Below are 16,930 nucleotides of genomic sequence, written 5' to 3'. Positions count from 1 at the left end.
CATTTCCAAATGTATTCTCCCATTCCATAGGTGGCCTTTTAGTTTTGTTGACTTTTTCCTTCACTGTCCAGAAGCTTCTTACTTTGATGAAGTCTGAATAGTTTATTTTTACTTTTTTTTTCCCCCATTGTCTCAGGAGAAATCTCCAGTAAGAAGTTGCTGCAGCTGATGTCAAAGAGGTTCCTGCCTGTGTTCTCCTCAAGGATTTTAATGATTTCCTGTCTCACATTTAAGTCTTTAATCCATTTTGAATTTATTTTGGTGTATGGTGTAAGGAATATTACTCAGCCATAAAAAATAATGAAATCTTGCCATTTGCAATGACGTGGATGGCACTAGAGAGTATTATGCTAAGTGAAACCAGCCAGAGAAAGACAAATACCATATGATTTCACTCATATGTGGAATTTAAGAAACAAAACAAATGGACATAGGGAGAAAAAAGAAGAGAAAAACCAAGAAACAGACTCTTAACTATAGAGAACAAAGTGATGGTTAACAGGAAAATTGGTTGGGGGATGGGTTAAATAGGTGATGGGGATTAAGGACTGCAACTTGTTTTCATGAGCACCAGGTGTTGTACGTAAGTGATGAATCACTAAACTCTACACATGAAACTAATATTGCACTATATGTTAATTAGCTGGAACTTAAAAAACTTGGGGGATAAAAAAAAATGAGAGGCAAAACTAGATGCTGACTTTCAACTATAGAGAAGAAAACGATGGTTACCAGATGGGATGTGAGTGGGGCCATGGGTTAAAAAAAAAAAAAAAAAGGAAAAAATGAAATGAAATGAAATGAAATGAAACACAGAAAAACAATAGAGAAAATTAACAAAAACAAAGCTGGTTCTTTTCAAAGGTCATTAAAATTTGTAAAACTGTGCCGGGCTTACCAAGAAAAAAAGATATTGGGCATACTGTAACAATATCAGAAATGAAAGAGGGCTCATCCTTCTTGACTTCATGAACATTAAAAAAAAAAAAAAAAGAATTACAATGAACAAACTTATATCCATAAATTTGAATATCTCAAAGAAATAAACCAATTCCTTGAAAGACACAACTACCAAAATGTATGCAAGAACAAGTAGTAAAACTAAATGAGTCTATTTTATAAAGAAATTGAGGCAATAATTAATGGCCTTCCAAAACGATCACAGCACCCAGATGGTTTCACCAGTGAATTTTACCAAACATTTAAGAAAGAAATTTTACCAATTCTCTACAATCTCTTTCAGAGGTTAGAAGCAGAGGGATCACTTCCTAACTCATTCTATGAGTCTAGCATTACCCAGATATCAAAGCAAGATACAAATTTTACGAGAAAGGAAAACTACAAACCAACATCCCTCATTAACGTGAATACTAAAATCTTCAACAACATATCAGCAAATTGAATCCAGCACTACCTAAAAACCATTATATACCACCACCAAGTAGGATTAATCCCAGGTATGTAAGATTGAATCAACATTCAAACATCAAACAAGTAATCCATCATATCAATAAGCTAAATAAGAAACATAATGTGATCATATCAATAGATGCAGAAAAAGCATCTAACAAAATTCAACACCTATTCATTAAAAAAAGAAAACTTTTGACAAACTAGAAATAGAAACTTCCTCAATTTAACAAAGAATATGCACAAAAAACCTATAGCTAACATACTTAATGGTGAGGAACTGGATGTTTCCCCCTAAAATCAAGAACAAGGCAAGAATATTCTCTTTTATGACTCCTATTCCACACTATACTGGAAGTACTGGCTAGTTAAATAGGACAAGAAAAGAAAAGAAAATCTATACAAATTGGAAAGGAAAAAATAAAACTGTCTCTATTAGTAGATGACAATATTCTATGTAGAAAATTCCAAAGAATCATCAAAAATACTCCCGGAGCAAGTATAGCATGGTTACAAGATACAAAGTTAATATCCAAGAGCCAACTGCCTTCCTATATTCCAGCAATGAGCAGTTAAAATTAAAAATAATAAACAATATAATTTATAATAACTCCAAAAAACAAAATACTTACATACAACTCGAACAAAATATGTACAGAAATTTTATACAGAAAATTATAAAACATTGCTAAAAAATTCAAAGAAGATCTAAATAAATGTATAGATATTTCATATCCATGGATTGGAGGACCCAATCCTGTTAAGACATAAATTCTTCCAAACTTGATACACAATCAGTGGAATCTCAGTTAAAATCCAAACAAGCTATTTTGTAGGTATCTATAAATTGATACTAAAATATATATGAAAAATCAAAAAAAGCAAGAATAGCCAACATAATACAGAAGAACAAAATGAGAAGAATGACACTACCCAACTTCAAGACTCACTAAAAGGCTATAAAAATCAAGACAGTGTGATGTTATTGGTCAAATAATAGACATATGGATCAGTGCAATAGAATATACCAACACAAACATAGTCAGCTGATCTTTGACAAAGGAGCAAAAGTAATGCAGAAAACAATAGTTTTCTTAACAAATGATGATGGAGCGACTAAATATCCACATGCAATAATCATCATCATCATCATCATCATCTTGACACAGACCTTATACCTTCACAAAAATTAAGTAAAAACATCTCATACACCTAAATGCAAAATGTAAAATTATAAAACTTCAAGAAGAAAACAGACTTAAATCTATGTGACCTTGCATTTGGTGATGTTTTAAGACAGAATACCAAATGTATGATTTTTCAAAGAAAAAAATGCTGTTAGGGTTTTATTAAAATTAAAAAGTTCTAGTCTGCAAAAGACACTGTTAAGAGAATCAAAAAACAAGGCTTACACTGGCAGAAAATATTTGCATAACACATATCATATAAAGCACTTCTATCCAACATATACAAAGCACACTTAAAACTCAACAATAAAAAAATAAACAAATAAAAAAACTTAAAGTGGGCAAAAGATGTGAACAGATACCTCCCAAAGAAGATATACAGCTAACGAATAAGCAAATGAAAAGATGCTCAACATTATTTTTACTAGGGGATTGAAAATTAAAATGACACTTAAGTACCTCTCCACAACTATGAAAATGCCACATATGCATATATACACATATATATTTGCTGTAAAAATTATACACATATACGTATCAAATACCGAGCAAGGATGCAGGAAAGTGAAACTCATACACTGCTGGTGGTTATGAAGATGGTATACACACTCTGGAAAACTGTAGCATTACTACAGTGTTGAACGATTTTTCCATTAGCACTCCAAGGTATTTACCCAACTAATTTGAAAACTTTTGTCCATACAAAACTCTGCATGCAACTGTTTGGAGAATATCTATTCACGATTGCCCAAAGCTGGAAATCACCCAAATATCTTTCAATGGATGAATAAACAAAATGTGATACAAATAATGGGATAGCATCCAACAATAAAAAGAACTATTGATTTACACAACATGGGTGAATCTCAAAGGCATAATGGTGAATGAATAAAGTCATACTAAAAATGTTGCATATGACAATTCCATATACATAACATTCTCAAAAATGCAACACTACAGCTACGTAGGCTAAACTATGTCAATGGTTGCATGTTAGGGTGTGGCTATAAAAAGGGCAAGAGACAATTCTTGGGTGACGTATCCTAATTGTACCGGTGGCTACAAGAATCTAAACAAGTGTTTTAAACCCCTTCCTCCCAAAAAAGTCAATTTTACTGTATACTAATTCAAAAAGTCAAATAAATCACTAAACATTATTAAACATATACATAATGTTTAAAACTAAGCAAGTGGTCCTAAAGTAAGAGTAAAATAACAGTTGTCAAGAAACACAAGAGGATGGTACTAACCTGTAACAGAACGCACTAGTTGGAAGAGAGGGGTCTGATTACATACACCCTGAGAGTGATGTGAGAGTGAACAGAAAGCAGTGGGCAGGCCTTAGTATCAGTGACAGGAACCATTCGAAGTGGTGGCATGAAGTATTAAGAGGAAGGCAAGAAATGGGGAAAGGTCAGAACCCTAGTTTAGGAGGCAAAAGGAGCAACTTCGCATTAGAGTGATGCATTGACCCCCAAGCAGGGCTTGGAAAAGGAGCCGAGACAGGATGGGTGAGAGAAAGTTTGGGAAGAGTGAGCAGGCGGTCAGAAATGAGAAAGGTGGACGCACACACTGGGAGGCCAGGGAAGGCAAAGGCAGGCTATTTAAGTAGCTCTTCCTGCAGTCCCCCAGGTGCCAAGGGGCACCGCAAAAGGCGAGCACATCGGCGAGGAGAAACCGTGCAATATTCCGGGAAGTCTAGCCCGGCGCGGACCGTTTCCGCGAGCACGCGCGCTCGGAGGACAGCGCCGGCGGGGCGGGGGCGGGGAGCGGCGCGCGCTCGTCCACGAGAGGCGGGGGCGGGGCGCGGCAGCGACCGGTGACGTCAGGGCAGGGCGCGCGCCGGCCGGCTGCGGGCGGAGCCGGGAGGCGGGCACTGCGCGCGGCCGCGGGCGGAGCGGAGGGGCGCGAGGGGCGGAGCGGAGCGCAGGAGAAGGCGGGGGAGGAGAGGCCCCCGGGACCGCGAGCGGCAGCTGGGGAGGGGGCCGCGGAGCCGGAGAGCGAGCAAAACAGCTGATCTGATTTTCCCTTAAAGCGAGAGAAAATGGAAGTCGGGTAGCGGCGACTGCGGCGCTGCAGGCTGGCGGAGCGGAGCGGCGCGGCAGGTGAGACGGCGCTGGCCGCGGTGCTGCTGGCGGCGGCGGGGCCGGGGCCGCGGACGAGGCAGGTGCGCTGTTGGAGAGCGGGCGCCGGGTCCCTCCGCGCTTCGCGGAGAGGCAGGTGGGCGCAGGCACAGGGGGCGACCCTGGGGCCAAGGCGCAAAGGCACAGGGGGCGCGGGGGTCGCGGGCACCGCGCAGGGCTCGCGGCGCGCTGCATTGCGGGCTCCGCTCTGGACCCCGCGGGCGCCGGCTCCGGCCCGGCGCTCGTCTCCTAAGCAGGGCGCGGCGCTCCGGCTGGGTCGGGGCCGGCATCTCCTCGGGCCCCCTTAGCTGTCTGCACTGGAACGTGATGACAGGCGTGAGGGGACCGGCCCCTCAGTTCGTGTGGGCGCGCAGGGGGTCCCGCGGCGCCGGCAGACTCCCAGGCACGGTGGGGCCCCAGAGAAGCGCGTGAGGCCGCTAGCCGGGTGCCCGGGCTGTGGCTGCGTGGGCCACCGTGGCCCGGCGCACCGCCCGCTCGCTCGCCTGCTCCTCTGGGTCTGGCTGGACAGCACGGGAACCGTTAATGCAATTTGGCTCTGAACCCCGGAGGCCTTCCCTAGTATCTTCTCACTGGAGGGGAAAAAAATTGCCTCTGTTGTGCTTTAAGTGCTCCTTTAAATTTGAGAAATGTCAGTGATGTCATCATTAACAAAAACTTTCCTTCATTGGACACAACCTCTCAAGTGTACCCTCCTCCCGGTGCAGCTATTGCAGCCCTTTGAGAATCTTTGTAATAAAATGGATTTGCTTTTGCTTTCCAAACTCAACAGCATTACAGAAATGAACACGGATTTTATTTTTATTTATTGGCTTGAGAATCAATAGATTTGAGAGTAGCTGAAAGGAAACTTGTTAGATCCTGGTGGATCTGGGAATCGCTTCATCCACACCACAAGCATCCACGGGAAAGTGTCATGCATGATACTTACATGCTTATTGCCTTGCCTTATCTCTGTAAATGAAAGTGAGCTGTGAGATGAAAAATTTTGTAAAAGATATTATATTTGATGTGGCAGATGATGTGTCCAGGAAAAGGTGGACAGTGTGGCCTAAATTTTTATAGGCCTTGATTGCTTCAGGAGAATCTGTAGGTTTTCTTCCTTCAGCACCCCCCCCCCCGTCCCCCCCCACACACACCCTCCAGGATGGGTCTGGGAGCAGCCTGCCCTGGGGAAAGGAGTGGCAGCTTCTGTAGGGTCCTCCCTGCCTTTCATTTTCTTACTATAGCAGCTGTGTGTCCCACCAGCCTCCGAGGCCAATTCAGCACCAGGGAGGGTGGAAAGAGTGCAGAGGCTGGAGACCTACCAGCCCAGCACACCAAATTTTGCGGGAATTTCCCCCCTAAATGCAAGCAATAGGCCATTATTCTTGTGTATGTGTGAGCATTCCATTAGTACTGGTTATTGTGGTAACAAAAGTAAGCAAGTTCCCCAGATAGTCTGCATATCTACTTAAGACTATCATATCGAAAGGATATTCAATAAGGGACAAAGTATTGACATTTTTGTATTTAATAATTAATGACTACCCCTAATTGCTTAAAATAAGCATGCCGTAAATTATTAGTGTGATCATATTGGATCTGTAAAGAATTTAATACCATATGCCATGTAAAAGTTTGAGTCTGATCAGGAATGTGAAGCTTTGAAACCCTGGATGGGAGTGAAGGAAATCAGGAAGCAGTGGTTTACTTTAGGGTGATGTTCAGGGTGACAGTGGAGAGAACCCATTGCTTCATGGAATCTTGCCAGGTGTGGGTCTCAGCCTGGATCTTATATGGCAGGTGTCCCCTTAGGAAGTGACTGCTGAGGACCTTAGCCCTAGTGGAGACTAGCAGTGGAATTGTCAAGAAGCTGAATTGTCTGTTCTCACCTTGTGGAGAAGGGAAGGAGCACCATTCACCGAAGCAAGCAATGTGTCCATGGCCTCTCACCTCTTGGGAGTTGCCAAATGTATTCACAATGGCAAGGCCGGATGAGACAGGAATGTAGCAGAATTGTCTCCTACTTTTAGGTGACTTTGGTCTCACTGCATGTAGCTGCTTTAGAACTTGAGCTCTTTGGTCATAGCTGAGTTTTTCCTATAATTGAAGTATTTCCAGTTATTACGTGGAATAGTATGAACATTTTTTTTTAGGCTCCGAGCTATGAACTCTTTAGAAATTGAGACTGTGAAACCATTCTGTCCACATATCCATTGTTTTTAACCTATAGACCTGTGAAAATATTTATCATAATGTTTTTTTTATGTAACTCACCACAGTATTTTAAAAATACAAATGTGTTTCCAACAATCATTAAGTATATGTCACTTATTTCTTAAAACATTTCAAAATCAAGCACTTTAAAGCCTTTTCATCTCATTTGTATGCTTAGAGTATCATGTGTTCTGTTTCTAAGAAGCCAAAATTGCCTTGCTTTTCTTTTTGCTCCCTTTGGATCTTAAGGTCATTTACTCCTGTCTTAGGCCCACAGAATAAAGGCTGAGTCAGCTCCTGCAGGACCAGCAGGGGGCGTGCTAAATGCAGGTTGGCAAACCTCTACCTGAGCTACCTTGGGAGAGGATCTGGGATGACCAGGTTGGGGGTGTGTGTGGGTGTGTGCATGTGAGTGTGCGCCTGTGTGCACCGGCACTCCGTGTGCCTGTAGCCTAAGGGATGGAAATTAAAGGAAGGATGGGCAAATTACTTGAATAGCCAGAATTTGTGGCCTTCCAAAACCCAGGCCTCCCTCAAAGAGGCAGAGAGATTGCTTTAACTTTAAGTGCTTCTGATCTTTGGAGAGTGGCAGTTGGTTCTAGTCTGAAGATTCAGTGCCTTTTCAGACCGCAGAAGGGAGAGTGTTGGCTTGGGGAGGATCTGCTGGCCTCCTAGAACTGCTGGCCTGCATCATGGTCCTGGTGAGCATGTTAGTGCCAGCCAGGAGAGCAGGTGGAAATGCCACCAACTCCCTGTAAAGTTTCCTATTGGGTTTGACTCCTATTGACATAAACCCTAGGACCCTGTGTCTGTGGCACTTCCCGAAGGCTTTATTTACCTGCCTTACCAGGGTTATTGGCCTCAGGATTTCTATTATGGAATAAAGCAAATGTTTATTCACTGTACATTTTTTTTCTCATAGAAAATGGAAACAGAAGAGGCAACTGTGCTTTTTCCTTAAATGTGCTTAATCTAACTTTAAGCATGTGCAGGTTTTTCATCAGCAAGTCCCTGGGAGGCTTTTCCTTGGAGGAGCTGAGCTGCTGCGTGTATGGTCATCTTGCTCAGCTGGGATGGGTGTTTCCCAGGGCTTTTGTGATCACTGCAGTGTGTAGAGTGATACTGAGAACCAAAGAATCTTCTCTCTTCCCCCGGTTCCTCCTGGAGCCCACATGCAAAAGGGAAACAATAATGCCTTGAAGGGAATAGACTTTCTACTAGAGAACTATCCAAATGCTATGACGGATATTTATTTATACATTTTGTTCTATCAAAAATGCATGTTAAACTGAATTATTGATTTCAAAGGGGCAAATGAGAATAATTTGTTTTTCAGCTTTGTGCTGAACCATGCTCTTTGCTTGGAGCTCTCTAAATGGCTACAGGGGGATGTGCCCCTAGATAAAATAACAGGTTGACACCTCATCCCTTTAGAAGAAGTCCATCCCTGAGGATGACCACAGAACATCCTACTCAAAGAGAACCCTGAGATCCACAGGCATTTAAGTGGAAATAAAACATGCTGGTTTCTATTGGTAATAAAGCTAATTTGAAAATATTTTATCTCTGAAAGTTGGAGGTAGAGTTTTATTTGCCCTTGATTAGTCTGCTGTCTCCCAGATAGTCTTTATGTCTAACCAGAATAAGATGGCCTTAACACAGATGAGAGAGAGTAGGCAAGGTGGGAGCCACTTTCGCCGCACTTTGGGGATAGAGTTCTTTATTGTTCATGGTAATAGACTGGAAAAGTGGGTTGAAAATAAGTCTTTAAATTCTGAAATTGAGAGATAGGCTCAATTGAGAGAGACGCAGCGTTTTTACCTGCCTGTGTTGCGGCGCTGTGTTTAGCTGGTTGGTTTGTGCGTTATATCTCTTGACCAGAAAGTGGGGTGGAAGGATAAAAACCCTTCATTTACTCCCACATCAGCCACAGCTGACCACCCTGGACAAGGCACAGCATGGTCATGCTCTAGAATCCTTATGGAAAAAGGAGAGAGCTATCCTCATGTCTCCAACACCTTATCTAGTAAAATCACTTTCTTGCATGAAACCCCAGTCCTTGCTATTATAGATTTGCACTGCCCACCAATGCGTATTCTGAGAAGTCAAATGCACATTGATGCTGATGCAAATTCTAAATTCATCTCCCTTGGTTTCAGCAGTAAGTCTAAAGTAAACTCATTTTCTAGGTTTGAATGATTTTGAGTCTCCTTCCAGGGAAATATTTTCTATTTAAACTCAGTTTACTCTTACATAGTTTTCCTTATAATATAATGGAAATTTGATGTCTGGATGAATATGTATGAGTAGGATGTGGTATTAATATTGATATTTATATTTATGAAATGTAAAATGAGACCTTTGCAATTAATTTCCTTTTCTGTACCATGTTTCATTCAATTGTTTTATTAAGTTACTGCAGTTTCACATGGCACTAATGATTGGTGTGAATAAACCACCTACCCAACCCTTGGTGAGATTAGATTAAGTTTCTTAGTTATAAGACAACAGCTTGGGAGTTGGACCCAGAGAAGGCAGACGTTTTGAGCTGGAGCAAATACCTCAGGTCCTGTCCCTGCCAGGTTGAGCCTTACTGCCTCTGAGAAGACCTTGATCTACTGCCCTTGGGCTGACACATCCATGATTTACCTCAGTCATCTCTGTGCTTCCATTTTAGGAATTGTCCATCACATGGGGCTCTCCTGGTTCTTAAAGTAAGCTCAGGGTTGGCTTGCATGTTGAGGAAGTGACTACACAATGCCCCATGTCCTGGACATGATGTGCCCCTTGTTTTGCAACCCACCCCCAACCCCAAGCTGAATTGTACCCTTTTATCTTGGAGATCCAGAGGCCATGGTGATCATCCATTTCCCTACAGTTTCTCTAGTGATGATTTGAAGTTTGGAAAGAAATGTATATTATTAAAGTATTGAGAATTCATCTGCATGTGTAATATTTCATACCTTTTAAAAAAGGTCTTCCCACTTTCAAGGTGTACATAGTTAACTTTCTCTTTTTAAAATATATGAATTGGATTTTTTTTGCCAGTATTTTAAATTACATCATGCTGACTCTTGAAGGAATCACCTATGAGCAATAAAAATAAGTGGGACAAGTTGCCAACTCTGACTTGGACAGGGTGACCAGCTGTGTGACCTTGGGCACAGCCCTAGGCCGCCCCCTAGGAGAGAATATCTGCTCTGCTCCTTCTACAGGCTTTAGGTCAGGAGCAGGTGGGAGTGTATGCAATGAGTTCTTAAATCCTAAGGAGCCATCAGTTGTTCCAATAAAAGGAATCGGAGATGGAGTATGTCTGTCTCAGTCATTACTAGCCCAGTTTCTCTCTCTTGTTGGTTGATGGATTTACAATTTGTACTTGTAATTCAAGGCATTGCTTGGTTGAATTTGCTTTGTGTTTTTTGTAGAGGAAGAAGGAGGCCTCAGTAAGGATAGATAGCTTCCTATGACTTAGTGATTTTTACAGCTTATCTACAATTGTGATCCAGCTCTGTTAAAAATACTAAAGGGAATTCCTCTAAATCCAAATAAATCACAAACTTCCTCCAAATTGGGCTGTGTCTCCTATATCTTGGGTGTTGCTGAGCCCCCAAGGGCTCATTGGATGATTATAAAACACATTTTCTTACTCTTGGAATTGATGAAAGATTAGTCACTTGCATGAACAATTTGGGGATGGGGGAAAGGAAAGAGAAAAGCATTCCCAAGGTGGAGTTCTGCCAGTCAGTGTCAGTGAGGGGAACTGACTGTGACCTGAGATCCTGACAGCTAGTCCTGGCATTTACCCCTGTCGGGAGTGTGTGGCCAGATCAGTGTCTATACCACTCTCCCCACCCTGAACACGCTCCCTTGTAAGACCTGCTGGCACTCTCAGAACAAATCTTTGGGCCCTGAGACCATGGAGTATCCCTTGTCTTTGGCATTGACAGTGGCAAAGAAGGGTACAGAGGTTTCTGTGCCATGTCAGGGATGATGCAGTCCCACGTGGAAGGAAGTGGCTCCTTCACAAGCCCTGTCATTTATTAGGTTGAGTTAAAGCTCTGTGGCTATTTAACTTGGCACCATGGATGTGCAATTATTGGTAGGCAAATTAAAATGCCAAACTGGACCTTTGGAGAATCTGTGGCATGGAAATGCAAGGATGGGTTGCAGTTCACATACACTTGACTCTTCTGTTTGTAATGTCTATCTTGTCTGAGGTGCTAATTGGGAACTAAGTCCTGAGTCCTACTTGGTTGGAGGTGGCCAGTTGACTCGGGGTTGTCAGGTGTGGCATGTATTGTCAGCCTGGGCATCTCCTCAGGGTCATCTGCCTGCACCTGGATGAGGTAGACAGGGTTTCCTTAGATTTCTTCTACCAAGAGTGACTTATCCCTAGGGGGTTGGGAAATGGGAAAAACAGGGGAAAGGGATTAAGAGGCACATACTTCCACTTAGAAAATAAATAAGTCATGGAGATGGAGAGCACAGCATAGGGAACATAGTCAATAATATTCTAATCACATTGTATGGTGGCAGATGGTGGCTACACTCACCGTGGTGAGCACTGAGTAATGTATACAACTGTCAAATCACTATGTTGTACATCTGAAACTAATATAGCATTGCATGCCAACTATACTTCAATAATAAAATAAAAACGAATTGACTTATCCTGTGAACAGTCTGGCAGGCAGTGTATTCAGAAATGCATCATCACAAAGGGCATTTAAAGCTTCAGGACCCACCTTGGGAAGGATTGATATGGAGGATCATTTAGGGTTTAAATGCTTAACATTTAGGGTTTATTAGTAGAAGATTAGTGTATAGTTGCATTTAAATTAGATTCTTTCCATTCCCACAGAGTGACTGGAGGGCCAGGCTACAAACGTGGACATGAGTGAGTGTCTGTGCGTGGCCTGCCACCTGCCATGGTGAAGGATGGGTCCGGCTTGCTAGGGAGAAAATTCCCAGCCCAGAGTTGGCCTCCTTCTTGCTTTATCCCCCACTCTGGGCACCTTCCTTAGGTCTTAATTTCACTTGTAAAATGAAGAAATCTAGCTGCCTGACCTCTGATATCACATTAACTCTATGATTCTGTGCAAAATAACTCCCTAGTTCTAAGTGCTGACTAATCAAGGCCAAGAAAACCCTACTCATTGTTCTGCTAGAACAGATAGGAAAACTGGGATGTCTCTTTGAAACATATGTATCCATTTCTCAGGTGGAGGAGAATTTTAACAAGTGTGTATGTTTTAGAAATGAGTTGTGTGGACAATATTCCTCCTTCTGACCAACAAGTTCATGGAGGAAAGGGTTGTGCATTAGCCCTTATTACATCTCTGAGGTACCTTGTTCAGAATAGGCTCTCAACTCGTGTTTGTTAAATGCATTTAATAGTCCTGTGGGATTAAAATTAGACATTTAATTATTCTTTCTAGAACTGCTTAGCTCCCATGAGTTCAAAAGTATTGTAGTTGAGAATGTGGCTTATGTAAAATTTGAAACCTTTTCCAATGTTAGCTCCCAGTTTGGTAGTATGCAAAATAAACAAAACCCAGATTATTTACTGATTCTCTGTAATGGGACCTGCTTGTCATTCAGCAGACGGTACATTCTGAGAAGTTATAATTTCATATTTTCCATTATATATATCACATATACTATATGCAGTCTTAGGGAATATTAGCTACATCTGTTTGATAAGACAAATTATTATACTCTAGAGTTTTAAAAAATATCCCCCAGACCTCGCTTTTCCCTGCCTGGGGTTGCAAAGGAGTTGAGAAAAATGAAGTGTTCTATGCCATCCATGCTGCAGAGCAAGGGGCATGGAACTTCAGGGCTAACTCCTTCTTTGGGCCTCCCTCCACATCCTGAAGACTCGGGGCTAGTGACTGTGCTGTCCACTCCTGTTCCCTGCCCTCTTGCTACCTGCCTATGCCTCCTTGATGAGCTCATCCCCCTGCTCTAAAGGGTCCCCATGGAGCTGCCAGGACCCTCCGACCTCAACTGTCTGCTGATGAGCAAGATTCCTTATCACCTGCCTTAATGTTATTTCAGTTCTTCAAGAGAATAAGATTGACCCGACTGGCAGTAACAGAACACAGCCATGAGACTGTGATGTTCAGGTCTGTCCCCAAGGTATTGAGAGAGAAACGACATTTCTGGATAAACTACTGCTGGGAAATTTTCCTTTTAAGTAATTAGCCTTTTCTGTCATTGTCCCCTTTTAGTGTCTTTCTCCTGCAAAAGTTGCCCAAGAAGGAATTGAACCACTGTATCCATGATGACAAAGTGAGGGCTCATAGTTAAATGTTGCCATCTCAGCAGAAAGGCCCTTTATCAGAATGGGAAGTCTGTGGCCCTTCCTCCCTGTCCCAAACTCTGGGTGCACTTGTCAGGCACTCTGGAGCTCAGGTGTGGTACCCTGGAGGACGTTAAGGATAGGCATTACTAAGGAAGGGAATACAGTCTACTATTAACCCTCTGTGGTACAGGAATGCCCAGGGTACCAGACAAGGGAAAGTCAAGTGTTTAAGGTGTGGCTGCGCAGCCTGGAATCAAATCCACACCTCCAGACCCCAAAGTGTGTGCTCTCCATGTCACACTCTTCCTAAGAGGGAGGAGGGGAGGCAGGCACATTTTCTTATTAGGAGGGCATGTTGGCCACCTGCTCCCTGGTGTGATGGGACAATTCACACAGCTGCCAAGCCTGCTATAGGGAACCCCTAGGTTCCCAATGGCCCTACCCATCAGTTCTTCATGTTGCCCAGGAAGCAGGGAGTGACCTTTTGCCCTAGATTCCTGGTGGCATTCCATGACCAACAGGGAAGGACCTGAGAAAGCACCTCTGGAATGGACACCTGACTGCTCCAGGGGAACTCCATCAAGGGCCTGGGGTGCAGACCTGGGCTAAGCATGGGTGACAGAAGGAAAACTGGGACCCTGCACCATCTTTGGGCAGCTACTAGGGTGATGGGGAGGCCACACGTGAAGGCACCCCTTTGGAAGAGTACAGGCATGGGCCACGTAGCTCCACAGCTAAGGCACGTTCTCCGGGAGCCAGAGCCCTTCAGACCCAGCTTTAGTTTCTTCATCTGCACCATAGGCTGTACTCTGTAAGTTGTGTAAGACTGTACAAACAGAAGAAGTGTTTTGTTTTTTTTTTTTAATGTTGCTGTTGTGATCACATGACTCTCAGTGGCTCATAGAGAATGTCCCTCAGATTTTGCTGCTGGATCTGCTAGACTTGTGGACCGAAGGTAGGTTGCAGGTCATTTCTCCAGGGATCAGAAATGTGTGAGGCTGCCACCCCATTCTGAGGTCGTCCCATACCCTTCCAATGGATTACTGTTTTCCCCAAATCCCTGGGCTAATGAAACTTGAGGAGCCTGTTTCTTACCCCTCTGCTCACCCTGAGTGTTTGCACGCACTGGGCCCAGGCCAGCCCCATGAGTGTCAGTCAGATGGATCCCCATGCTCAGGGCACTGAGCAGAGTGGGTCTATGTTAGCCCCTGCCCGGACTGCTCAATGGCCTTGCACTTGCTCTCTCCAGCTACTCCTGTGGGATTCTGCATCTTCAGCATGCTCTACTTTCATGAGTGCCCACAGGGGAGGATGTGGGCATCCGAATGTCCTGAGAGGAGCCCCTGAGTGCCCAGGCTGGCTTGGGTGAGACAACTCAAGCCCTGGGGGCCCCTGGGGGCCTGAGTCTAGGAGAGACTGTGCTTTGGGCCTGGACACACCGGGTTCTATATTTGTTGGTGCTGCCCCCTGCAATGAGTCTCCGGCTGAGTCAGGTCCTCTCCCAGCCTCAGGGTCCCCACAGGTGACACTTGCCTCACAAGTGATGGCAGGTCCCAGAAACCTGTTGGCTCCCTATGGCTCCTCCCCTAACCCCTCTTCCATCAAGACTGAACCTAAGCCAACTGTGCATTAATTCCTTTCCAGTGGAGTTGGGGAGAGGCCAGTCCCCTCACTGGGGATCTTGGGGACCTTAGTGAGGGTTCTTACTACCCTGATCCTCTGTGTCCTCATCTTGGAATGACAATGAGTTGGGATACTTCACGGGGTTGTTGCAAGGACTACAGAGGCCAGATGTCAGGTGCTTGCTGTCAACTGTTAGAGGTCCTCTGGGAAAGGGAGGGGGGCTTGTCCAGGAGTTCTGGAGAAGTCTGGCAAGCACCTTCATGAGCTCACAGGTGGCTGTAGACAGAAAATATCCTGGAGCCAGAGAGGGATCTAGGCCTTTTGGGCACACATCAAAATTCACTCATGTGCTTTCCTGTTAGGTAGTGCACCAAAGAATCATTCAAACCTTTGTTCAGTGTGCATCACTGATATTAATTTTTAAACAGACTATTGATGAACTTAGTTAATATGGGGGGGGAGGAGGGCAAGTTAAGAAGGCAGCCCTGAGTGAGCTCCACTTTGCTCTTGGTGTTTTGAGCATCACCATCTGTTTTGGGGAAACTTATAAAACATGTTCCTTAAGAAATACTGAAATCTAAAAATAAATAAATAAATAAATAAATAAATAAATAAATAAATAAATAAAAATAAAAAAAGAAATACTGAAATCTAGAAAGATAAAACTAATACAGAACTTCCCTGATCTGCCCCCAGCATCACCATGCTTCCTGGACATACAGAGAGGTAGAGATCTGGGTATTATGCCATAAAAATGGGCCCATACTATTTTTGTTCTTTTATTTTTCCTTATTCAATCCTTTTCTTTTTTAATGAAAAATCTGGTATTTGCACAAGTTAAAAGAATTCAAACAAAAGAAGAATATGTAGTAAAATGTGTCATTTTCTAGTCCCAGACCCCAATCTCTCTCTCAGGAGGCACCAATGTTAATTACTCCTGTGTATCCTTCTAGAAATATTCTGTAAATATCTAAGTACATGAACATCTTTTTTTTATATGTATATTTAAACACATAGGAGCATACAGTACCCATTGTTCTCCATTCTCCTTTTGATCATGTTGGAGATTATTACATTTGTAGTCTATAAATATATGATATTTAAAAAGCACTCATTTAAATTTATTTTTGTTTAATAATGAAGGATATACTGAATTTAAGCCAAATATCTTATTTCTTACAGTATGAAATTTCCTAAAACATCTCTTTCCCATTTTGGGTAGGTCAGCCTATGATTACCGACGTATCCCCAGATTATTCATTGGCCATCCCAGGTAGTCATTCCAGTAGGAGGGTCCACCCTCCGTTCATTCAGTACATGCCATATGGGGGGAAGAAGATGATGTGGATTTGGGGAGCAGCTATAGCCTCATTCAGTTCCTATAAAGTTATGGAAAACTGGAATACAGGTTTGCTAGCCACCTTGTGTTTAATTTTTGTGTGTGTGTGTGTGTGTGTGTGTGTGCGTTTACTTTTTTTTTTAAATTTTCTTTCTTATTTTTTTAAAATTTACATCCAAATTAGTTAGCATATAGTGCAGCAATGATTTCAGGAGTAGACTCCTTAGTGCCCCTTACCCCTTTAGCCCATCCCCCTCCCACAGCCCCTCTAGTAACCCTCAGTTTGTTCTCCATATTTATGAGTCTCTTATGTTTTGTCTCCCTCCCTGTTTTTATATGATTTTTGTTTCCCTTCTGTTATGTTCATCTCTTTTGTCTCTTAACGTCCTCATATGAGTGAAGTCATATGAGTTTTGTCTTTCTCTGACTAATTTCACATAGCATAATACCCTCCAGTTCCATCCACATAGTTGCAAATGGCAAGATTTCATTCTTTTTGATTGCCAAGTAATACTCCATTGTGTATGTATGTATGTATGTGTGTATATACATATACATATATATATGTAGATATATGTAGATATATACCTACATATATGTATAGATAGATAGATAGATAGATAGATAGATAGATACCACATCTTCTTTAACTATTCATCCATTGATGGACATTTGGGCTCTTTCCATACTTAGGCTATTGTTTATAGTACTGCAGGTGTGCTGT

At 42.8% G+C, this 16,930-nt stretch overlaps 1 protein-coding gene across 2 annotated transcripts in view; it reads left to right on the top strand.

Annotated features, from left to right (window-relative positions):
* Positions 1-4,495: 4,495 nt before the first annotated feature.
* OTUD7A (OTU deubiquitinase 7A) overlaps positions 4,496-16,930 on the top strand; it is a 372,245-nt gene continuing 359,810 nt past the window's right edge. For both annotated transcript variants that reach the window (XM_060617887.3, XM_060617886.3), the window contains exon 1: positions 4,496-4,702. The gene's annotated coding sequence lies outside the window, so the exon portion shown is untranslated. The remainder of the gene's footprint in view (positions 4,703-16,930) is intronic.

This window comes from Panthera onca, chromosome B3 (assembly GCF_046562875.1).
Source record: "Panthera onca isolate mPanOnc1 chromosome B3, mPanOnc1 haplotype 2, whole genome shotgun sequence".
Taxonomy (NCBI): Eukaryota; Metazoa; Chordata; class Mammalia; order Carnivora; family Felidae; genus Panthera; species Panthera onca.
The sequence above is the reverse complement of the archived record's forward strand: the minus strand, read 5'-3'. Positions and strand labels throughout refer to the sequence as shown.